This window comes from Podarcis vaucheri, assembly GCF_965113315.1.
Source record: "Podarcis vaucheri genome assembly, chromosome: 5".
NCBI classification, from domain to species: domain Eukaryota; kingdom Metazoa; phylum Chordata; class Lepidosauria; order Squamata; family Lacertidae; genus Podarcis; species Podarcis vaucheri.
This window is the reverse complement of record NC_138763.1, coordinates 62,978,633-63,003,276: the sequence shown is the minus strand read 5'-3', so window position 1 is coordinate 63,003,276 and position 24,644 is coordinate 62,978,633. Positions and strand designations below refer to the sequence as shown.

General features: G+C 42.9%; 1 protein-coding gene and 1 long non-coding RNA gene across 2 annotated transcripts in view; one reads left to right on the top strand and one right to left on the bottom strand.

Annotated features, from left to right (window-relative positions):
- The window catches only part of STK32C (serine/threonine kinase 32C), a 173,149-nt gene that overhangs the window by 58,816 nt on the left and 89,689 nt on the right, over positions 1-24,644 (top strand). The window lies entirely within an intron of this gene.
- Positions 502-23,666, bottom strand: LOC309532838. The gene is made up of 3 exons (XR_014220039.1): positions 23,531-23,666; positions 10,062-10,138; positions 502-692 (listed from the first exon to the last, which is right to left on the bottom strand). It is a non-coding gene; the product is annotated as an uncharacterized lncRNA (long non-coding RNA).

The window sequence follows — 24,644 nt, the reverse complement described above, 5'->3', positions numbered from 1 at the left end:
ATGTAAGAAACATGAGCAGAATTGCTAGCATTATATATATTTTTTTCAATTTTTAAAATTGATTTTCCAGAATTTTAAACAAACAAACAAACATCTTAACTGTACTTAATCCGATCTTGGTGACATTGTTAAATGACTTCATCGAATCCCCCGGGCTGAATTTCATCGTACAGTGGTACCTCGGGTTACATACGCTTCAGGTTACATATGCTTCAGGTTACAGACTCCGCTAACCCAGAAATAGTACCTCGGGTTAAGAACTTTGCTTAAGGATGAGAACAGAAATTGTGTGGCGGCAGCGGGAGGCCCTGTTAGCTGAAGTGGTTCTTCAGGTTAAGAACAGTTTCAGGTTAAGAATGGACTTCTGGAATGAATTAAGTACGTAGCTAGAGGTACTACTGTATATCATTGTAACAGTTTTCCAAAACCAATTTTCTCATAAAATTAACTTAGTCACTTAACATCTTTTTTTCCATTTTAACTTTAAACATATTATTCTCTAATATCACATATTTAAATCCTAAGCCTATCTGGTATTTGCAGGTTTTTCCAATTAAGTTATCTTAGCATATTTAACTAAATAGTCTTTGAATTTCATCCAATCGTCCTGGTACTCCTCCTCCTTCTGGTTGCGGACTCTTCCAGTCAGGTCGGCTAGCTCCGAAAACTCCATCATCTTCATCTAAGAATCGCTAGCATTATAACCAAGAAAATGAACACAGCAACACACCCATTATTGTTCACATGTGTCTTCAATGTATGAACGTAGTCCTACAAAATGTATAACTCTTACCTTTCCTTCTCCCCTCCCTATTCCCTAGTCCTTGTGTTATTCTGCTAAAAGCACCACAATCTGTGTTAGGAAGCAGGAGAGTGCTAGGGGGCATTGCATCATAGATGTGGCACTTACTAATTACTTGCTTCGATTTTTCAAGCTGGGTATTTTTAAATGTAAGCAAGCTAGTTATCCAAATCTCTCCGTCTGTAATAGTGCATTTGGAATTAATAGTTAACATGCAGCAAGTTGATGCACAGCCAGTCAATTTAGACCAGTTTAGATTGCACAATTTCTTCATTAGCAGCCTTTCTTATTTTTAGAACTTAATGTCCCAGGAAGTTTAACGATTGTTAGACTTGAACACTCTCTTTCATAGCCAATGTACCAGTAATGAAGCTTGTTAAAATACAGTAGGCATACTGGTCTTGATCTCAAATGTGTGTCCCCCCCCCATTAACTCATTATAGCTGAGGTGGTGGGCCTTCTCTCCCTCAGCTGCCACCACAGTTAAGAACTGAGAAAAGGACAGCGTGTCATGGAGAGAGCTGTCTCTAGCCTTGTTCCCAAAATGACAGTAGTCCCTTCCTTTCACACTTTCTATCACATGGCTAAAGTCCTGGGTGGAAAAGAGAGAACATAGAATAGCTCAGGGGTTCTTCTTCTTTGGCGATCACTCATAGCTGAGTAGGATTGTCTTCCATAAACACAGTTTTAACCATGAGCCCATAAGTGACTGTGGAGGCCAATTCTGGATCCACACGTCCTTCCACAGTGGGGACATTGATTTCTGGGTGGGAGTTGATCATGGTGTGGATTTACCAAGTGTACCTTCCTCCTAGCATGTTTCTCCCTTGCGTCCTGAGTTCGAGTGTCTTCAAAGCACCTGACACCTTTGCCCAGGGGTAGGCAACCTAAGGCCCATGGGCCACAAGCAGCCCACAGGGGTCATTTAACCGGCCAACAAGCTGCCCCTGAACCGAGCTGCCTGCTCAGCGAGTCCCCATGTGCTGCGCTAAACTGGTGCAGCACGACATGGGGACTTGCTTCTGCGGTGCCAGAAATCGCATCTGCACAGACACAGATGCCAGAAAACGAGTACAATCTGGCCCACAGAGGGATCTCTGCTGGAGTGAACCAGCCCAGGCAAGGTTAACCTTGACGACCCCTGGAATAGCCTCTGCTGAAATAAATAACAATGTCCCTCAGGTTTGTAACTCATTTGTCTGGAATATGCACCTTGGTTACTCTTAATGTTCACCTTAAATATGAGGGAAGCATTATGAGCCCTAATTTATTATTTGGCTTGAGATGTCTCCCAGCCAGCCACCCAGCAATGCCCGTACCAAGTTGCAACTACAGTAGCTGCTGTTGCTCCAGCAGCTGGTTGAGGAGAGTTTTTCTCCCTTTTCTTCCTCTGCCCTCCCAGGCACCTGAGAGGCTGCTGCAGCAGTGTTCCAGGTACCTAGGAGAGGATGAAGATAGGCTTCCCTCTGTCCTATTCTTACTGGAACAGTTGCTGCTAAGTGAGGAGGGCTTATAGGGGCTGGGCTAAAGGACTCAAAATTATTGCACTTCTGATTGTGTAATTGAAAGTACAGGGGCTCCACCTTTTGTTCATAATTGGACTCAGGACAAGCAGCTCCATATTCCAATTTTGGAAGAAAATTGTTGTAGAGCCCAACTATGATCTGAACCAGGGAAGAAGAGGGGAGCTGCCCACTGCTAGAGCTCCCCACTCATAGACTGGGGTTGGGGCATGAATTGTGGAAGGGACTGTGCATCCCAGCCCTGCTCTAATATCCCTGCCCTTTGATTGACACCCCCAATGTTCCCACATTGAATGGGAAGGTCTGAAGGGTTGTTGTTGTTGTGGCATTCAGGCAAAGACAATTTGAACCCTCCTTGCGCTATCAGATTTTATATATACCGTATTTTTCGCCCTATAGGACACACTTTTCCCCCTCCAAAAATGAAGGGGAAATGTGTTTGCGTCCTATGGGGCGAATGCAGGCTCTTGCTGAAGCCTGGAGAGCAAGAGGGGTCGGTGCGCACCGACCCTTCTTGCTCTCCAGGCTTCAGGAAGCTCTCCACAAGCCTTGGGAGCCCACGGGAGTTCCCGTCGGGCTCCCTAGGCTTGCGGATAGCAGCCTGCATCTTGAAGCCTGGGGCGCGCTGCACAGTGCGCCCCGGGCTTCGGTTCCCCAACCTGGTTTGGAGACTGGCGGTGGGGGGAAGTGCGCTTCTCCCTGCCGCCAGCCCCACAAGCTCGGGGGACAGCAGGGAGGCAGAACGCCGCCATCCCGCTGTCCCCCGACCTGGTTTGGAGGCTGTCAGTGGGGAGAAGCGTGCTTCTCTCCACCGCCAGCCCCACAAGCTCGGGGGACAGTGGGGAGGTGGAGTGCTGCCATCCCACTGTTCCCCAACCTGGTTTGGGCTTCAGGCAGATATCTGCAAGGCGTGGGAGCCCGGTGGGAAGTCGTGCAGGTCTCCCAAGGCTTGCGGAGAGCTGCCTGTTCTGGGGGCTAGGGTAGGGGGAAGCTTGGGCTTCCCCTGCCCCAGCCCTGCGCCTGGAGGGGGGAAAATAATTTTTTTTCTTTATTCCCCCCCAAAAAAACCTAGGTGTGTCCTATGGGCCAGTGTGCCCTATGGGGCGAAAAATATGGTATATATTTTACAACAGCCATTATATAAAATTGCCCTGAACCGCTATCCATCAACATTTCTGCCAGTTTATGGAATAATACTTTGGATTCCTCTTGAGGATCAGGAGGCCTCAGAAGCAACAACTCATAAATTGCAAGCAAATCCACCAGGAGGAAAGGAAAACTGTACCACCATGATGCCATGAACACTCAGAACCACTTTGCCATGGTTTCCTGCACTCCCCCCCCCAAATAATTGGCAGCAATATAACCATCCCTATGACAGCTTACTACACTGAATGTTTTGGTGCACATGTGTGACTTAAATCTATATATCTCTTCTTTATGAAAACTGTGATCGATACTATCTTTATAGTGTCTATGGAATAGTTGATCTCTCACCCCTCTTCCACTCCCTGGTAAGCTGAATCAAATCAAGGCCAGCAAGAAGCGAGGTTAAGGCATTTTTTTGTCCTTCTGTTGATCCTCACACTATTGGGGTGAGGAAAAGCCACAGACTGTCTTCCTCTGACAGTCATTCACTTTTACTCTTTGGTCTCTTTTGCTAAAGAGAATGACAATTAATATAATACTTTGATGATAACTTCACTAGCTCAATATCATGGATACGACCTTTGTTCTCTAAGAGCTTAACAGCGATCACTATCTAATTTCACACATGATTGGACTGAGATCACAGATGGGCCAAATCAAATAGAGTGGGCATTTGCTCATGACTGGAGTGTTTCACATCTCAGAGCTACATTGATCCAGCTGATTTGTGGAAATCAGAATTACTGTGACCCCGAGCTCCAAACTGCTTAAATTCCAGAAAACCATTTGTCTCATGAATACATCAATACAACAGTCTGGACATAACCTGTGACCTATGTTTCATCAATGCCTTTCACTCTTAAAAGGTGGTGCTTTTCCCTTCTTGCTCTTAGCTCTTTGATGGGTTTGTTTTATTGCCTTTCTATGAAAGATTGATAGTATTTTATCACTGAAGAAACCTAGGGTAGATTAGAACAGGGATGGACAGAAGATAGATTGGAATATACTGGTAAATCATGGAGTGAGATGAATTAGATCAATGAGTATTTCTCACTTCCAGTTTTGTGAATGGGATGGAAAGCTCAATTTGCATACAGTGTACTGGGTCCAGAAAATCCTTTGGGCACCCTTGGACATATACTCCCAATTGCTGCTTTCTAACAGGGTTTGCTGTTTAAATTTGGTGCCCAATGCAAGCCCTGCTCCTTTCAGCAGAGATTGGCTCTACTCTGCAGCTCTAATTGGAAAAGGAAAGGGGAAGATGTGAAAAACAGAAAGGAATGTTAACAGCAATCTGTATTGCTTTTTCTTCAGTTGATTTAATGAACATGATTCTTGTTATGTTCAACATTCCAATATGCTACCAATATGGTCATAATAAAATAAAGAATTTGATGAGATACAGTTTGCTAGATGACATGATGCATAATAATGGTAGGGTAAATGTGATAGATTTGCCTGTTCCTGACTTTGAAATATAATGTATTAATCTCTTCCCAAGATGTGGATTCTAAACATTTGGAGCGCATCACCAAAAATGGGAGATTTTTCCAAGCTTTGTACTATAAATTCATCATTTAATTTCTTCAAAATCAGATATCTTTGAAAAGTGAAAAGATAAAATCTACAAACTTCACATCGCATGTTGTTGTGAAAATCTTTACGCCAAAAATGACTAATTTTAATAATTTTAGTAATATGGGTCAGAAAGAACATGGTATCCTTTTGATATCTAATCACTCACTCTGAATCACAACTGCATGAGCCTTGTGATTCCTAAAACCCAGAGAACGGCTGTTACTCAGAGAACTGATCTTGGTACCTGTAAAAGAACTGCCAGAACAAGGAACAATTTGTGAACAATCAGATACTCAGTAGTACATCTTAAACTCAATGTGTGTTCAACAATACTTGTTCTGGAAGATGCAGCTACAGAAGCAACTAACAAATGTTACGGTTGGAGCCACTATTGATTTTCAAGAACTGTGATCAATCTCTAGCAGCTGTCTAGAAAATATTTTAAAAGGTGGAATAAAAAAATGGTGGACTAAAAAAATGGGTGGATCACTAAGACCTGGTTTTATTCCTGTTAAGAGAAAAATATATAGGTTATCCCCATTGTTAGTCGTAACCCAGATTTCAAAGGGTCTACTCTGAGCATGACTAACATTGGATATCATCATGTGGGTTGCTGGTAGCAGCAAGCCTAATGTGATCAGTGCACACACTGGTGAACTTATTACAAAGCAACCTATGACCTGATCTCTGTTTGGCTTCCAATTTTTATTTTTAATTTAAGTGCAAGTGCTTGTGTCACTTATGACTTTGAGTCTGTTATGCATCTGGGTACTAGTTGCCTTCATGCTCTGCTTGTGGGCTTCCTGAATAAATCTGATTGGCCACTATAGAAAACAAGATGCTGGAGTAGACTGAATGGCTGGGCTAGACAGACAGATAGACAGATAGATGCTTCAAGGGGAAATGGCACTATCACCACTCCTTGCCTCTTTCCCTTCCCTTTTCAAATAATACAGAGTTTGATTTCCTTGGGATGCAGGTGGCACTGTGGTCTAAACCACAGAGCCTAGGGCTTGCCGATCAAAGGTTGGTGGTTCGAATCCCCGCAATGGGGTGAGCTCCCGTTGCTCGGTCCCAGCTCCTGCCAACCTATCAGTTCAAAAGCATGTCAAATGCAAGTAGATAAATAGGTACTGCTCCGGTAGGAAGGTAAACAGCGTTTCCATGCGCTGCTCTGGTTCTCCAGAAGTGGTTTAGTCATGCTGGCCACATGACCCAGAAGCTGCCTGCGGACAAACACCGGCAACCCCAGAGTCATCCACAAATGGACCTAACAGTCAGGGGTATCTTTCCCTTTCCCTTTATGATTTCCTCATCAATTCCCCACTGCCAGCGACCAATGTTATGCAATGGAAGCATGTAAATGGACAGTGGTCATTTAGATAATTTTACACTTTGGATTACGCCTTACATGAGCCACACTCTCAAGATGGTAAATGTGCATGACTTCCAGTAGCAAATGTCATTGTGTGGCTGCATCGCTCACCTGACCTCCTTCCATCTGAGATGCTGCTCTATAGTGGGATTAGAGAGGGAGAAGGGTGAGGTGGTGGCAAGGTCAGGGCTTGGTCAAATCTGGTCCTCTTGCTGGCACATTTGTGCCACACCAACTTCGCCACTACCTTGTCCCTTCACCCTTCTGTCTTGGTATGCAGCAATGACTCAGCCAGAGGGAGGTCAGGTGAGCAGTGTAGCCCACCACACCATTCGCTGCAGATTTGTTCACCTATTTCAAAATGTGGTAGGCCAGTCCTAATGCATTTGGATGCCCCTCCTGCCCCACTCTGATGGTGCCACTGGCAATGGGCAGTACAACAATATTATGCTAGGAATTGCATTATGCCAGATGTTACCAGGAAGGAGTAAATCGTATGCCACCATTCTCCCCCCGCCCCGTCCCAACCCCCACTGCTCTGCTGACTTCCTAATTTTATTATGTGCACATTCTCACTCATTTTTCTTCATTGAAAGGCATTGTGTGATACCATTGTTTGGCACTGTGTGAATATTCTTCTTGTTTGCAGTTCTGTATTACACACAGCAATTTCTAATGAAATTAACCTTGTAACTTTTCAGTCAGCACCATCAAAATGACATAGGGATCATGATTATAAATTGGTGCCATCTGAAGGGTAATGGTTTTGGAAACTGTTATGATCGCATGATGATAATAATAATAATAAAAACCCATGCCCAACATCTATACACTGGCAGGCTGCCTTTGGAAAATTAGATTCTGCATTTTTCATTTAGTTCAAAGTTAGCTCAGGAAACTGGCAGCAGACTTTGCTTCCCCAAGCTAGAGGAGCCGATTTTTAGATGAAGACCTCTTATTTTATAATTGTTCAAGGAATTCAGAGGCATTAAGCCTCCTTGAAAAGCCAAGGAACTATTAAGCCTAAGCCAAATGTTTTCTAGTAAGAATTTCTGGCTTCAGTTTTGGTGTGTGTGTGCATGGAAAGTTGCCTTGAAACTTACTCCTATAACTCTCTGTGGTTTGTCTTGCAACAGCAGTGACTACCTACTTGTGACTGCACCCTTTTGGGGAACTGGCAGCCGGCATTTTATTTCTCAGAAGGCCTGTGGTAATGACACTATGCCATTACATAGCATTCTTCCAAGTTGGCATTTTTTTTTAAATAATAATTTTTATTAATTTTTTTCCTTTTACAAATTCGCCATCTCAAACAATATTCACAAATTTCAGCTTTTTGGTTTTTTTAATGATATTTATTGAAAATTTTTGAGTTACAGAGAAAAAACAAAGCAGAAAAAGAAAAAAGAAAAAAACCAAGAAAAAAAAACAAACCACATCAAACAATACAAATTCAAAAAACAAAAATACACCGCAAACAGACAAAAATAAATCCATCATTCTCAAATTCTCAACTCTCATTACCTTCTTTCTTTGACCTCCTCCTCCTCCCTTTTTTGGTATCCTGGTTAATAATTATCACAGCAAATCCTTTCCATATTTCATAATATTCTGTCATTACATTACCTTAATCTATTTTCATCTTATCTTATATAGAACCTTAAAAACTTAAACCTTAAATCTTATTTTTACCGACTTCTCACAACCCTAATATTCTTACCTAATTCTTTGAACATTTTTACTAGAGCCAAGTAATTTAGTTCCAACATTTTTCTAACATTCATCAATTTTATAAAACAATCCTGGTAATAAAAAGAGAAATAAAAACAATCCGATCTTCATCCAGCGTCCCTTCCTCCTGGTCCCAGGTTTTGTCAGTCCTTTTTATCCCATCGATCTAGCGCATTAACCTGGTAACCTAATATCCGAGGCCCTTAAATCTCTTCCATGTCCCTTCCGCAGCTCTTCTTCATATTCTCCTTTCACTCGTGGGAACTCCAGCTTAGTGATGTTTTTGACCCTTTTCAACAAATCAGCCCCTTTTCCAGACTCTAGTCCATACTCAACTCCATGTGGTATTTAAAAACATGTCTCAGAATCTCTCCAAAATTGAGAGCCCCCACAGCTCCAAACTTCTCACGGCTCATTGCCAGACTCGGAAAGTCCAAACATCCCTGCATAGGGGCACAAATCAAACAATATTCACAAATTTCAGCTTTTTGGACTTCCACCAGCTTTTCCATCAATCATCCATATTTTCTATTTTTGTGAATTCTCTAAATTTAATATTGCCATTTAATGTTATCCTTTCAGTTCTATTTCTTTTTTATAATACATCTTTAACTTTCACAAAGCCTCTTTAAATCCCACTAGCGCTGTCTGTTCGTCACATATGCTTTTCAGATAATCTGTAAACTTTCCCCAGTCCTCGATGAACTTGTGATCCCGTTGATATCTAATCTTCCCAGTCAATTTGTCCAGTTCTGCATAGTCTCTTCCAAGTTGGCATTTAGGGTAAATGGGAGCCACTATCAGCCTCCCAGAGGAGTGCCGCTACTTGGTAAGCACCAGATTTTCTTACTCTTTTGTGAAAAATCACTGAAATCCCCCCTCCCCTTATTTTTGCTGCCTGCAGATATGGTAGCCAGTTTTGGGGGACAAGGGAATCAGATAAGTATGAGAAATTATAGTTTTTAAAAAACCCTTCAACTTTTATAAGGCACTAGGGGTTTTGAACTGAAGACTAATAAGATATAAGCACTGGAGTACAAACACATATGCTGGGGGAAATTATAAACAGTGAGGTACTGAAATGCAGGAAGTACAGACAGGGATCAATATGTTCTTAACTGTAATCTAGCATTCCATTGTCTTTTTACAAGAACTTATTATTGGTAGGAGGACTCTGTTTTAAAATGACTCAGTTTATTTGTACAGATCTATTTTCTAGGAAATGTTATTCTACAGTCCTTATGTTTCATTCCAGATAAAATATAATCATTATGGTACTAGCAAAACATAAATATTTTTAAAATCAACTTATCACTAGCTCACAATACTTTGGAAAATTCATTTGTACAGCATATCTTTTACATTAGTAACAGATTTTTGAAAGCAACTTTGTGCAGACTTCCCACTGGGAATTAAGAACATAGGAAAAGCCTTCTGGATCAGGCCACTGTCCCATCTAGTCCAGCATCCTGTTCTCACAGTGGCCAGCCAGATGCCTATGGAAAGTTCGCATATGGGAGCAGACAAGCAGGAAGCGAGTGCGAGAGCAGTCTCCCCTCCTGCAGTTCCCAGCAACTGGCATTCAGAAAAAATGCTGCCTTTGATGGTGGAGTAGCAAGTCTACTTAGAAGTAAGCCTTTATGGGTTAAGACCATTAAGTGTAAGCTATTCCCAGGTCAGACTGAAGCCTAGCTCCTTATTTACTGAAAATAAGCACCAGAGAGTCTTGTGGTACGAGAAAGATCGTGACACACAGTGGCATTTGCTGTAATTTTATAGCCATTCCTTTGTTAAATGTTAAGCTCTGAGGAGCATAACCTTTCCGATGTCAGCTTGCATCAAGCTCTTTGTCATTTTGCAAAAACTTGGAAAATGGCATTTTAATTCTGGCTTAATTGATTACCTTTGGTCTGGCTGCGAGCCAAATTTCCCAAGCAGCAGTTCTGTGGAGCTTGCCGCTTTTCAAAGGTTGCCAATCTGCTGTGGAACAAAGAGACAAAAACCTGAATGTGTTTCTACTTCGGTATTGCTGGTTAATCTGCTGCATGAGAAAGTTCTGTCACTACTTAGTGCCACGCAGTGGCGTAGCGTGGGTTGTCAGCACCTGGGGCAAGGCAAGTAATTTGCGCCCCCTAACCTGTGGATTTGCGCCCCCTAACTGGTGGATTTGCACCCCCTAATCCTAACCCCCAGATGTTGCGCCCGGTGCGGCCGGCCCCCCCGCACCCCCCACGCTACGCCACTGGTGCTACGTATGTTTATATGACGATTTACATGGTGTTAATCACCACTACTTCAAATAAGGTCTTCTACATGATAAGGAGTGTTCTGTACAATTGCTGGAGAAACAGGGGAAGCAGGTGACTGGGGCAAGGCAAAGACTTTTACTCGTGACCTAATGCGCGTCATTGAGGAGGAAAGCAACTGACGTAGGAATGGGGATATGATCAGATGCGGATGGGAATGGGTAGGGATGAAGTTAGCATTAGACCAAATCAATGGCCAAAACAAACATCCTGAGTATTAGGGCCAAAAATACATGCAGGAATGAATGAAGCTGGGTGGGGTTGTTCCTCTGGGACCGCCACATGCATCTGTGAGGAGAGATTGCATAGGAGGAAGCTTTCCAGACCAGTTTCTTTGTTAAGGCAATGGCTTTGGCTGACTAGTTAAGTACCAAAATTAAGCATATCCCAAGAAGTTGCTCAGTGGCCTTTCCCCCACCAAGCTCACATGGCTGCTACATAGGAGGTAAGCACAGGGACCTCTGGAGTCTCTCACTACTTGGAGATATGCATATAAACACACACATTTTCCATGTATATTATAATGTTTGCCTGCTTTGCATCTAAGAAACAATGCAGAATTGCTGGCAATACAAAGAAACAAGCTGGCTCTTCTGAATCTAGACCACTCAGCAGGGCTTCCTGAACACTGTGTTTTCAGTTTGGAGAAGATTGAACAAAAAGCCAAAGTCTGCACTACAGGGGCCCTAATTAGCTTTCCATGAGCATATGTACGCCGGAATCATTAAGAGTGCATTCTTAACTTTTAGCGAAGCAAAAGCTTCTCTCAATTGCCGTGCAGAATCCATGTTGTAATGTTGCAAATACGAAGGGAGACTAATCCCTTCAGTGTTAAGAATTTGTGCCGTTTCAATGTGAATTCTTTAAACCCAACCAGGAATTAATGTAAGCTCTTGGCTATTGTAGCTCTGCAATTGGACAGAAGCTTAGCGCTTAAGCCAAGACGGTCAGCAGTGCTCTTATTAGCACCCTGTGGGTGCTTCCTGCTAAGTAAAAAGTGACTTGTTTTCTGTCTCAAATAACACAAAACTGAAATATCTACCTCCCTGCCCCTTGCATGCTTCTTGTCAAATGCGTGATACATCTGTACCACAATTGAGACAGGTCCTTTAGCTGCATTCTTTCTTTTTTCTTAAAACAGTCACGCTCTTTCTCTCAGTGGACAACACAGGAAACTGTTGACAAATCTCTTGTGATTCTAAGGGTGTCAGTAGTTTGTGTTTAAATAACTGGCAACTGAGGATAGTAAAGTACTTGAAATTTGCTGCTATTTCCCCCATTTCTGGTATGTGGCAAAATCACACCCAGGTTGTGCTTCACATGAAATGGAATGGATAATTTGATACATCCTGAGACATGTGGTTTCTAAAGATACAGAACTTTATAGGCAGTAAGCTTAGTGTAATTACCTTTTCAGTTGATAAAAACTTGAGTGCAGTTCTTTCATCTCCTGATATCTAAAGTAGGCTAGGAGCCCACTTAAATGTGTCTGATATTCCAGTGTAAGATGAAATACAAGGTGGCCAAATCTGGGGTGGGGGGTGGGGAATAGATTGCATAACCTAACAGTACTTTGTAAATGTATTTAAATAATAAAATATTTATAAATATTTATATTTTTAAAATATTTACCGTATTTTTCGTCCTATAGGATGCACTTTTCCCCCTCCAAAAATGAAGGAGAAATGTGTTTGCATCCTATGGGGCGAATGCAGGCTTTTGCTGAAGCCTGGAGAGTGAGAGGGGTCGGTGCGCACCGACCCCTCTCGCACCCCGGGCTTCGGGCAGCTCTCCGCAAGCCTAGGGAGCCCGGCGGGACTTCCCGCTGGGCTCCCAAGGCTTGCGGGCAGCAGCCTGTTCTGGGGTCTGGGGTCGGGGGAAGCTGCCCCAGCCCCGTGCCTGGGGGGAAAATAATTTTTTTTTCTTTATCCCCCCCAAAAAAACTAGGTGCGCCCTATGGGCCGGTGTGCCCTATAGGGCAAAAAATACGGTATATATCACTGTTCACAAAACAACAAAGCAAAATGTTATACGTAAAAAATATATGATAAAAACCATGCAAAATGTTAAAATCAGAAATCAGCTAACTATTTTGGGAAACCAGATAACATAAATGGTACTTGCAGCCCAAATAACAATGCTTTTCACTCCTGTAGAAGAGCCTTCTGTGTTGAATGCACTCCTACATTTCTTCTGTAAGAAATCTACTACTGTGTCCATAGTTAAGCATGTTTGCTCTAAGGTCAACCATTGATTTTCTCAATCCATCACAACTCCCAGGAACAATTTTGGCCAGCTTCTGTTTGCCTTAGTATTGTGGAAACAACCAGACACCCATGGGGATTCTGTACCTGTATTTATGCTGGCTGATTTGTACTTCTTCTTTTTTTAAGAAGTTGTCTCAACACCAGCCTTTACAGTTAATGATAGTATCTTCTGAACTTGTAGACTTCTCTTGTAAGGCAGTTCAGCTCAGAAGAAGCCAGCACTTCCACTAAGTCACTCTTCTGGACCTTGACAACACCAGAAGAATGCCATTCTATTTTCTGATGCTTTCAAGAAAAATCCCTCATGGAAACCTGGAGGAATGATACACAGTGGGTGTAATTAAACAATATACAAGCAAACTTCCTCCTTCCTTCTCCAATTCTGCTCTGGAGAGTCCGCCAATCCTCCAGAGCAGATTTTAGGTGGCTGCATAGAGGAGGAAGAGTGGAAACCCCACTGCATGAGCAGAAGTCCATTTCAGCCATGTATGGACACCATTGGATGAAACCCAGTAGACCAATTTCACTGTAGAGAATCTGCAGTTTCAGCTGTGTACACTAACACACTGCATAGTCACACTGTAGCATCTCAAGGCTGTGGTTCAGTGGTAGAGCATCTGCTTTGCAACTAGGAGATCTCAGATTCAACCCAGGTAGGGCCAGAAAAGATCCCTACCAGAAATCCTTGGTACCCATTGCCAGCCAATGTGAACAATCCTGAGTTAGATGGCCAATGGTTTAATGCAGGCTTCCTCAAACTCGGCCTTCCAGATGTTTTGAGACTACAACTGCCATCATCCCTGACCACTGGTCCTACTAGCTAGGGATCATGGGAGTTGTAGGCCAAAAACATCTGAAGGGCCGAGTTTGAGGAAGCCTCGTTTAACTAGTTTAGTTTAATTATGGTTTATAGATGTTGCTGGACTATAGTTACCATCATCCCCAGCCAGCATTGCCAGTGGTCAGGAATGAAGACTGTGCTGGATCTACACATTTTGCCAGTGGGGGCAAAAGTCTGCAGTGCTACCCTCCTTTCCTGCAGCTTCATATTCCCTCCCCCAATGGCACTATCAAGTGGAGATGAGGAGATATGAAGGGAAGAAAGTGCAAAAGTGGAGAGCATGAGCACAGGGGTGTGTGCAGAATCCCACTGTGCTAGTGCTAATCCTTGCAATAGCACAATTACTTAGTCGAATAACTTGCAGAATGAACATGTATGGCTGGCCTGCTCATTTCAGTTCATGCCGCAGGAGCTGTAATGCACAATTCTAGACACATCTACTCCAAAATTGGGTTCCATGGGGCTTACTCCTGCGTAAGTGTTTGTAGGGTTGCTATGCCTAATTGTAGCTATGCCCACAGGCTTGGACTCTGAATGTGAGACCCAAAATGGACTATTCATTTTGTTGCTGGGTACAGCTTATTAAAAATGTATCGAGCCAAGGGCACATTGTGAGGGCCTCAATTTGGCACGCCGGCATGCCATGAAAAATGCATAAGGTTTTATTTTTGTCCTTCATCAAGTGAGAACTGAGCTAAAAATAACATCTGTGGGCAAAAAAAAGAAAAAAAGATCCACTCAACCCATCCCTCATCTTTTCCTTGTTCAATTTACGGGATAACCAATGACCTACTTATTGTTGGAGGGAAGACATTTGTGTGTGTGCTGCTGGCTTTGCGAAGTTGTAGTCACTCTTCCTAACAAGGAAAAATTCATTGCATAAGCAAATTGTTTATCTGTGAAGAGAGGCGTGGTTTAGAAATTGCCACTTAACATCTAGGGAAATATTCATGGGGAGCATCAATTTGGTGGATTTTCAGCTGTGGCTTTTTTTTTTGGATATTACTGGAAGTGCTTGCTGGCTATCAAATTGCATGCTGCCTGAACCTGCTGTTAGGCAGTGACATGAGAATGCTATCATCCTAGTTATTATTTTCTTTACAATCAATGTCCCTGGTGCTTTATAAGCTAACATAAGCCAAAAGATGAGTCCTTGTTTCTAGGAGTTCAGAGTCTCAAATTCAACAGAGGAAGAGACCATGAATGGAAAGAAGGAAAGGGAAACACAAATGTCACAAGGGATGGGATGTGGGCAACCACTTTACTGGGGTTGTGTTAGATTTTGGGATAAAGGCAAAGGGTTTTAGTATTTGACATATATGCAATTCGTAATGCTTAAAATAATATTGTGACTCATAATTTGGATCTGCTTCTTGCCATCCTTTTGGTTTGTTTCATTTCAGTAGGTTTCGTTTACTTATTATAACCCACAACATCTTGGGCCATATCCAACACTGCAGCTCTGCTGGCATAATGGACTTCTGTGTTCACCATGGAACTTCCTCTTTAGCCCCTCTTTACATCCTCAAAATTGGCTCTGGAGAGTTGGGGGAGGAGAGGAAAGGAAAGGAAGTCCTGTTATGCCAGTGGAACCATCCTTGTACAGTATTGGATATACCCAAGTGGCCTATAATGTGTTAACAGCAATTTTTTGGCATTATTTATTAAGTTTGTGTCTCACCTTTTTTTCAGCAATGGAATTCAATTGGCATGCAAAGGTAGTCCCAGACCTGCATAGCTTCTGCAAGGTTGTTGTATCATGCCTCAAATTCTCCCTCTCCTACCAATGCACTTTGATACATTTAATTTTATTGGGTGGCAGTTAAAAAGGTAAAGGTAAAGGACCCCTGACAGTTAAGTCCAGTCGTGAACGACTATGGGGTTGCAGAACTCATCTTGCTTTACTGGCTGAGACAGTTTTTCCGGGTTATGTGGCCAGCATGACTAAGCTGCTTCTGGTGAACCAGAGCAGTGCACGGAAATGCCATTTACCTTCCTGGCGGAGTGGTACCTATTTATCTACTTGCACTTTGACATGCTTTCGAACTGCTAAGTTGACAGGAGCAGGAACCGAGCAACAGGAGCTCACCCTGTCACAGGGATTTGAACCACTGACCTTCCGATCGGCAAGCCCTAGGCACAGTGGTTTAGACCACAGGCAGTTAACTAAGCTTAATTCAGAGTATTTTACTCAAAGGGGAGCAACAGAGGAAGTACAGAGCAGTGCTGTTATTGCACTAAAGTAGGTCTTTGTAGGACATTTTTCATATCTAAGGTCTACGTTTGCTTCTCTACCAAGCACATATTTTAATCATCACAATGCAGATAGCTGCTCATGATCCTACTCCTTCAAACATAAGTTCATATGAGAAATTTATAGATCAGTATTAGCGAGCATTGCAGTTAGGGAGTTTCCGATTCTGTTCCTGTATTCAAATGGAAGCTGAAACACAATGGTTAGCATTTTCTGCTTCTTGGTTGATTTCAATCAAACCCAGTTAAACTTGGCTGCTGAGGCACATGATGAGTTTCTTCAGATTTAAGCTCCCTGATTGTATTTAAGGAATACTGCCCTTGCGGTTTTGTAGTCAAATTAAGCTGAGATGGCAGATGTCTATCTACTATGAAGAGAATTAGTAGGACAAGGGAAGATTTCAGATAGAAGTCACTGGAATTTGTAATTGTAGGAAAACACCGGAGACCTCTTAATTTCAAATTTAAAAAATCGAAACACAGAAGCACACGGCAGCAAAAAGACCAACGAAAACCACCCTTTTGCGTCAGAGGGCATTATGTCCTCCTTGACAGATTGCAACACGACACTATTAACTGGGAAGCCTTAGAAATAATATTATTGCTTTACTGGCCTTGTGGGGGGAGAGATGGATTAGGCAACCAATCAGTATGTGGATCTGAAAAGGGTCAGATTTCTGAGGTATAAGTCACAGCACAAAATGAAACAATCTGCAGTAACCTCTCTTCTCATGACGTCGAAATAAAGTCAATTTCCACATCTCTCTTTGGAAACAGTAACAAGGCCTTAATTCCTTCCCCTTAACATTATGGCCTTTTAAGAAAAATAACAATTGCATTACTATAGCAATGAAATAGTGCATTCTCAAAAGGGAAGAGTAAGGATATACTGCAAAACACTCTCTGCCTGAGGTGACTCAACTTTTTCTGCTACACTCTTTTATTCTTGGTAAAATATCTTATTTACTTTATTTTTTAGATAGATAGATAGATAGATAGATAGATAGATAGATAGATAAGTTAGTGTTGAAAGTTTGGCACTCAAATTCAATGGCAGACTTGTAGAGTAGATCAGTGGGACTACTCTAAGGGTGGCTAAGTCTGGTAAAGGTAAAGGTAAAGGTAAAGGTACCCCTGCCCGAACGGGCCAGTCTTGACAGACTCTGGGGTTTGTGCGCCCATCTCACATCTATTGGCCGGGGGCCAGCGCTGTCCGCAGACACTTCCGGGTCACGTGGCCAGCGTGACAAAGCTGCTCTGGCGAGCCAGAGCCGCACACGGAACGCCGTTTACCTTCCCGCTGGTAAGCGGTACCTATTTATCTACTTGCACCCGGGGGTGCTTTCGAACTGCTAGGTGGGCAGGCGCTGGGACCGAGCAGCGGGAGCGCACCCCGCCGCGGGGATTCGAACCGCCGACCTTTCGATCGGCAAGCCCTAGGCGCTGAGGCTTTAGCCCGCAGCGCCACCCGCGTCCCTGGCTAAGTCTGGACCCAACCCTAAATGTTTCCTTGCAGTAAAGATTTATGGGTAAAGTTAAGCCCACTTCCCACGTTTTACGTCAGCAGTTTTATGTGGTGGAAAAGCCCCTCTGGGAAATGTTGGTTGTGGTTTCCCTATTTTACAATTCTGTCATCTTTGCCATTTTAGCAGTGTCCCAAGCTTTTGTAACCCACTGCTTCAGAGCAGGGGGCTTATGGTCTTGCAACACACTGCCATCAAAATTATTGTCACAGCCAGCATGTTCCAAATATCCAAGTAGCACTAACTCAGGATTACACAGAACAGTGATATAAACCACTATATATTTATGTTGTGAACTGCCTGGAGCTGTACAGATGAAGAGTAGTATACAAATTTAAGAAATAATAATATATATAAAGTACAGTATATGATGTCTTAGAACATATCCACAAATGTGCATTAGATTAGTAGCATCTTCACCAGAGATAGTGTGCTATGTCCCAGCATCTTCCATGTGTATACATTTTTAACAACCTCATACAGAGTGATATGCCAGCAATGTGGCATTTTGCAGCAATGTTCTTTTATATTTGCCACAGGGGAAACGTGTGTGACATTTTGTAAACATACTTTTCTGGATGGAGGCTGAGATAGATTTTGTTTGTTTTGCATTCTCTCTCATTTAAAGCATATATTTAGCTTTATTGGTCTTTAGGTAGTGTAGGACTTTAGTCGTAGAGGCGGACAAAAAACACTTCTGACTACTAGCTACTTTTTGCAGTTTATAGTTGAGTATGAAAACAAATAGCCCAGGAGATAGTCTGGCATGGTCCATATGGATCAAGTACTCTCCACTGAAGTCATAGGGCTCCTCATGATTAAATCTGCAGTTGTACCTCTACAGTGAAAGACCTACTTACCAAATGTTAAACATTCCATGTATCTTTTCCAAGAGCCTTTGTGGCATAGACTGGACAGCTCCTCTCAGCAAAGACATTGTTTGAAACAAAACATCATTGTGAACGTCTCTTTCAAACATCACATCCTCTCTCAGCCAAGTTTACATTCTGATCAGTATCAGCCTCCATGGCTGAGGAGGGAGACTAATTTGAAAGGTATTATTGCTGTGTGGATAACATGATGAAAGTACTTCCCTTGTATGTGTGGCTCAGTTCCTCCAGCTGAAATTGAACGGGATACCCCACCATCCCATCTACAAGAGATCTGCTGTTTGCATATAGAATCATAGAATCATAGAGTTGGAAGAGACCACAAGGGCCATCGAGTCCAACCCCCTGCTAAGCAGGAAACACCATCAGAGCACTCCTGACATATGGTTGTCAAGCCTCTGCTTAAAGACCTCCAAAGTAGGAGACTCCACCACACTCCTTGGCAGCAAATTCCACTGTCGAACAGCTCTTACTGTCAGGAAGTTCTTCCTAATGTTTAGGTGGAATCTTCTTTCTTGTAGTTTGGATCCATTGCTCCGTGTCCGCTTCTCCGGAGCAGCAGAAAACAACCTTTCTCCCTCCTCTATGTGACATCCTTTTATATATTTGAACATGGCTATCATATCACCCCTTAACCTCCTCTTCTCCAGGCTGAACATGCCCAGCTCCCTTAGCCGTTCCTCATAAGGCATCGTTTCCAGGCCTTTGACCATTTTGGTTGCCCTCCTCTGGACACGTTCCAGTTTGTCAGTGTCCTTCTTGAATTGTGGTGCCCAGAACTGGACACAGTACTCCAGGTGTGGTCTGACCAGAGCAGAATACAGTGGCACTATTACTTCCCTTGATCTAGATGCTATACTCCTATTGATGCAGCCCAGAATTGCATTGGCTTTTTTAGCTGCCGCGTCACACTGTTGGCTCATGTCAAGTTTGTGGTCAACCAAGACTCCTAGATCCTTTTCACATGTACTGCTCTCAAGCCAGGTGTCACCCATCTTGTATTTGTGCCTCTCATTTTTTTTGCCCAAGTGCAATACTTTACATTTCTCCCTGTTAAAATTCATCTTGTTTATTTTTGCCCAGTTCTCTAATCTGTCAAGGTCGTTTTGAAGTGTGATCCTGTCCTCTGGGGTGTTAGCCACTCCTCCCAGTTTGGTGTCATCTGCAAATTTGATCAGGATGCCCTTGAGTCCATCATCCAAGTCGTTGATAAAGATGTTGAATAAGACCGGGCCCAAGACAGAACCCTGTGGCACCCCACTAGTCACTCTTCTCCAGGATGAAGAGGAACCATTGATGAGCACCCTTTGGGTTCGGTCAGTCAGCCAGTTACAAATCCACTGAGTGGTAGCATAGTCAAGACCGCATTTTACCAGCTTCTTTACAAGAATATCATGGGGCACCTTGTCAAATGCCTTGCTGAAATCAAGGTAGGCTACATCCACTGCGTTCCCTTCATCTACCAGGCTTGTAATTCTGTCAAAAAACGAGATCAGGTTAGTCTGACATGACTTATTTTTCAGAAATCCATGCTGACTATTGGTGATCACAGCATTCCTTTCTAGGTGCTCACAGACTGTTTGCTTAATGATCTGCTCCAGAATCTTCCCTGCTATTGATGTCAGACTGACTGGGCGGTAATTATTTGGGTCCTCTCTTTTCCCCTTTTTGAAAATAGGGACAACATTTGCCCTCCTCCAGTCTGCCGGGACTTCGCCTGTTCTCCAGGAATTCTCAAAGATGACTGCCAGTGGTTCTGAGATCACATCTGCCAGTTCTTTTAATACTCTTGGATGCAGTTCATCTGGCCCTGGAGACTTGAATACATCTAAACTAGCCAAATATTCTTGTACTATCTCCTTAGTTATTCTGGGCTGTGTTTCCTTTGCTGAATCATTTGCTCCAAATTCTTCAGGTCGGGCATTGTTTTCTTTATCGGAGAAGACTGAGGCAAAGAAGGCATTGAGTAGTTCAGCCCTTTCTGTGTCCCCTGTTTGCATTTCACCATCTTCTCCTCTGAGTGACCCCACAGTTTCTTTGTTCTTCCTTTTGCTACGAACATACCCATAAAAGCCTTTTTTGTTGCTTTTAACCTCTCTAGCAAGCCTGAGTTCATTCTGTGCTTTAGCTTTTCTGACTTTGTGTCTACATGTGCTGGCTATTTGTTTGAATTCCTCTTTGGTGGTTTCCCCCCTTTTCCATTTTTTGTACACATCCTTTTTTAATCTTAATTCAGTTAAAAGTTCCTTAGATAGCCACCCTGGCTTCTTTAGGCACCTTCCATGTTTCCGTCTCATTGGTATTGCCTGACGTTGTGCTTTTAGTATCTCCCTCTTAACAAACTCCCAGCCATCATGAACTCCCTTTCCTTTTAGTATTGTTGTCCATGGGATCTCACCCAGCACTTCCCTAAGTTTTATGAAGTCGGCTTTCTTAAAGTCAAGAAATTGAGTCCTAGTATGCTTGGCTGCTCCTTTCCGCTGTATAGTAAACTTCAGAAGAGCATGATCACTCGCGCCTAATGATCCTTCCACTTCTACCCCACTAACCAGGTCATCAACATTGGTTAGGATCAGATCTAAAATGGCTGTTCCTCTTGTTGCTTCTCCCACTTTCTGGACAATGAAGTTGTCTGCAAGGCCAGTGAGGAATCTGTTTGACCTTATGCTCTTGGCTGAGTTTGACGTCCAACAAATATCCGGGTAATTGAAGTCCCCCATTACTACTATCTCCCTTCCTTTTGCATGCTTGGCCATCTGTTCCAGGAAGGCATCATCTATGTCCTCCGTTTGGCTTGGGGATCTATAGTAAACTCCCACAATGAGGTCTCTGTTATTCTTCTCTCCCTTAATTTTGACCCAAATGCTCTCACTTTGGCTTTGAGGATCTAAATCTTGGATCCCTTCACAGGTATACACATCCCTGACATATAACGCCACTCCTCCTCCTTTCTTGTCTGGTCTGTTTCTCTGAAATAGATTGTATCCCCCCATTATTACATTCCAATCGTGGGACTTATCCCACCAGGTTTCAGTGATGCCTATTATGTCATATTTAGTTTGCTGTACCAAGAGCTCAAGCTCATCTTGTTTATTTCCCATGCTTTGCGCATTAGTGTACAGACATTGAAGTCCATTAATCATTCCCCCGTGTCTCTTATTTGAGGATTTTTTCCTCCCACCACTAGGTCCGTGTGCTGTTTTCTCCATTTGGTCTATGACATTTGGATGATCATCTTCATTAATTGATAGGCTCCTACCTTCAGGAGCACTGTCTCCCTCCCCCACATTAGTCAGTTTAAAGCCCTCCTGATGAGGTTTCTGAGATTTTTGGCAAAAACATTTCTCCCAACCGTTGTGAGGTGCAGCCCATCACTTGCCAGAAGTCCATCTTCAAGAAACTGCAGTCCGTGATCTAAGAATCCAAACCGTTCCTGTTTACACCATTTGCAAAGCCAGCTGTTCACTTCCACTATTTTCCCCTCTCTCCCTGGGCCACGTCTTTCAACTGGGAGGACAGATGAGATGACAATTTGTGCATTTAGTTGCTTCAATTTCCTGCCGAGAGCCTCGTAGTCTCTTTTGATCTTCTGGAGGCTATTGCTTGCAGTGTCATTGGTTCCCACATGAACCAAGAGGAAGGGGTATTTGTCAGTGGGTTTTATGATTCCTTGCAGTCGTTCAGTTACATCTTGGATCTTAGCCCCGGGGAGACAGCACACTTCCCGAGACATCTTGTCAGGCCCACAGATCACTGCTTCCAGACTATCTAGACTGGGGTATTTCATCGATAGAGCTTCACACAGTCAGTTCCCACCCATTGTCCCCTGTTTTCAGCCAAGACTTCTGTAGTGTTCTTTGCTGTTATTTAAAAACACGATTATTTTCCCCAAACTATTATTAAGGAACATAGATTAATTTATCATTTTCTTGATGTTATAGTCAAACGTATGAGAAAAATCTCCTTGAAAGTGCTCTCACACAAACAAATCTTGAAAACAGAATAAATGGATTTTTCTGGCTGGAGAGCATGGAACGTGTAATACATATTTTATCTTTAGATGGTGCATTCTTGCTTTGTTATCCCACAGCCACTTCATCATTGGCATAATAAATAACTGCAGAACAAGTACAAAATGTTGGAAAAATGTTCCTGTGAAGATTTTGATTCTGGGAACAGGAAGTCAATTATTATACTTCTTCTGACTATTGTACTGTGCCCCCAATTAAAATCTAGTTAGTTAATGCTGCCCAAACAGTAGGGTGAATAGTATTATATCCCCACAGGAATTAAATTCCAGTCCTTTTGGGGTGGGTGTTGCCATGTCTGCAGGGCACCTACTCTGATCTTGGACCATAGACCAGGGTTTCCCAAACTTGGGTCTCCAGCTGTTCCCTGACCACTGGTCCTGCTAGCTAGGGATGGTGGGAGTTGTAGTCCATAAACAGCTGGAGACCCAGGTTTGGGAAACCCTGCCATAGACGCATCAATCCACAGCAGAAGTGTGATAGACATTTAGGGGAAAAGGTTATATTCTAGCATGGCTTTTCTGAAATGCTGGCCTTGCATCCTAAAGACCAAATCATTCAGTACTAATAATGGGGGTGGGATCACAGAAAAGAGGAGACGACAGATGACAAATGCACTGCAAGCAATGTGAGCTAAACAACACACAATGTTTCTAATAGAGTTACCATCCATTTTACCATGGATGATCATGGCTGACATTTTTATTATTATTCCAGGTTTACTCTTTGCAATATTGTCTTTGCAATATTGCAAAACACCTCGAGTCTCAAGGAGAAGACTGGGAAGCAAATGTAATGCTGCTGCTAGCTTTAATGAATATCATAATTGGTGTCAGCTCCAAATAATAGGGGGTCATTGGACAAAGGGCCTTCTATGTGACCTCTGCCCTGTTACCCCGGCCTTTGCAACAACAACAACAAAATTAAATTACACAACTGGATCTTGGTAGGAGAATAAATGATGTGAAATTACCAGCAAAAATTAAATAAAAGGAAACAAAGTCAACTATGCAGATTTGTATACTTGGTTGCAACTGTAGTATTTGGCACAGATGGCACACAGGGGCCTGCCTACATTTAATAACTTTGGGTTTGTTTGTTTTTTAAATGGGGAATAGGCTGCATGCATTTGATGACATTTTTCATGTTTTCTCTTCCCACTTAAGATGCCCTGCTTGAGCTCTCACACTTGCACTGATGCTGTCTTAGCACGCCCCAGGATTGAGCATGTTAGCTCTGGTCCCTTTCAAGTGCTGTGCCTGACCTCTGAGTTCCTGCTGACCACTCTGATGCTCCCTCTCCTCTCATCCTGACAGCTTGATCTTTTCTTCATAATCCCTCTGACAGGTCCCTTGGTTTTATTGGTGGGTTCCGCTTGACCAGTCTCGCTCACTCTTCTGTCTTCTTCATGAGGCAGCCTTTGCCTTGGCTCCTTCAGTGCTCTGACTTGCATCAAATCTGCAATCTGTCGGTATGGCAGTCTGTTGATTCATAAGCTTCCCTGCACTGATTTATTCATGTGATGCAAAGTCTCTGTGTGTGATAGGTGATCTGTGAAAGTCTGACGTCCACACTATTGCACAATAGTGGCAGTCATCAGCTGATAAATATTGTGCCGTAAACTGTCCCTTGGAATTATTTAACTCATTACAGACTGGATCTATATAGGATGGGGGTGGGGAGAGATCTGTTCCATTTGCATGCAGGATATTTTAAATTCTCCCTGAAGCAGCACTCCCTGGGATCTGTGAAAAGTCCAATTTATACTGTATGTTCAAGACTGCCTTCAGCCTTTTGCAGGAAAAAAATTATGTCTGCCTCATCAACTGCTCCTCCAGAACCCAACCACATTCCTCCTTGCATGTTACAAATTCAAAACCCTTATGGAAGCATGGAAGTGCAAATTCCAAGAGAGGAATCAGCTTGATTACTTCTTGCATGGAGGAGCCCTTCACATGTCCACACATCTTCTGTGCAAAGCAAAGACATATCTAGGGGAGCATGACCGGTTCAGTTGCACTGGGTGCAGAGCTTCTAGGGTACCACAGCAGGCACCACAACTAAGAAGTCCAATGGAAGGCTCAAGGTGGGTGGGTGCAAAGCCAAAGTTCAGCCAGAGTCAATAGGAAAGCTGCCATTGCAATTTAAAAGAGCAATTCACTGAAATTGATGTTAGGGTTTCTTCCATTTTCACTGCGTTTGTTCCCTTTCATGATCTTTGGCCAGTTGTCTTTCACTGCGCCATTTTGTAGGGCAGCTAATGGTTCCAAAGAATTGCTATCACAGATATGACAGGTGACAGTTTTATTTTCGAAATGTTTAGAAGATGCAACCACTGAGGTCGTATTTCCTACACTACTGTTCTTCTAGTGGAACGG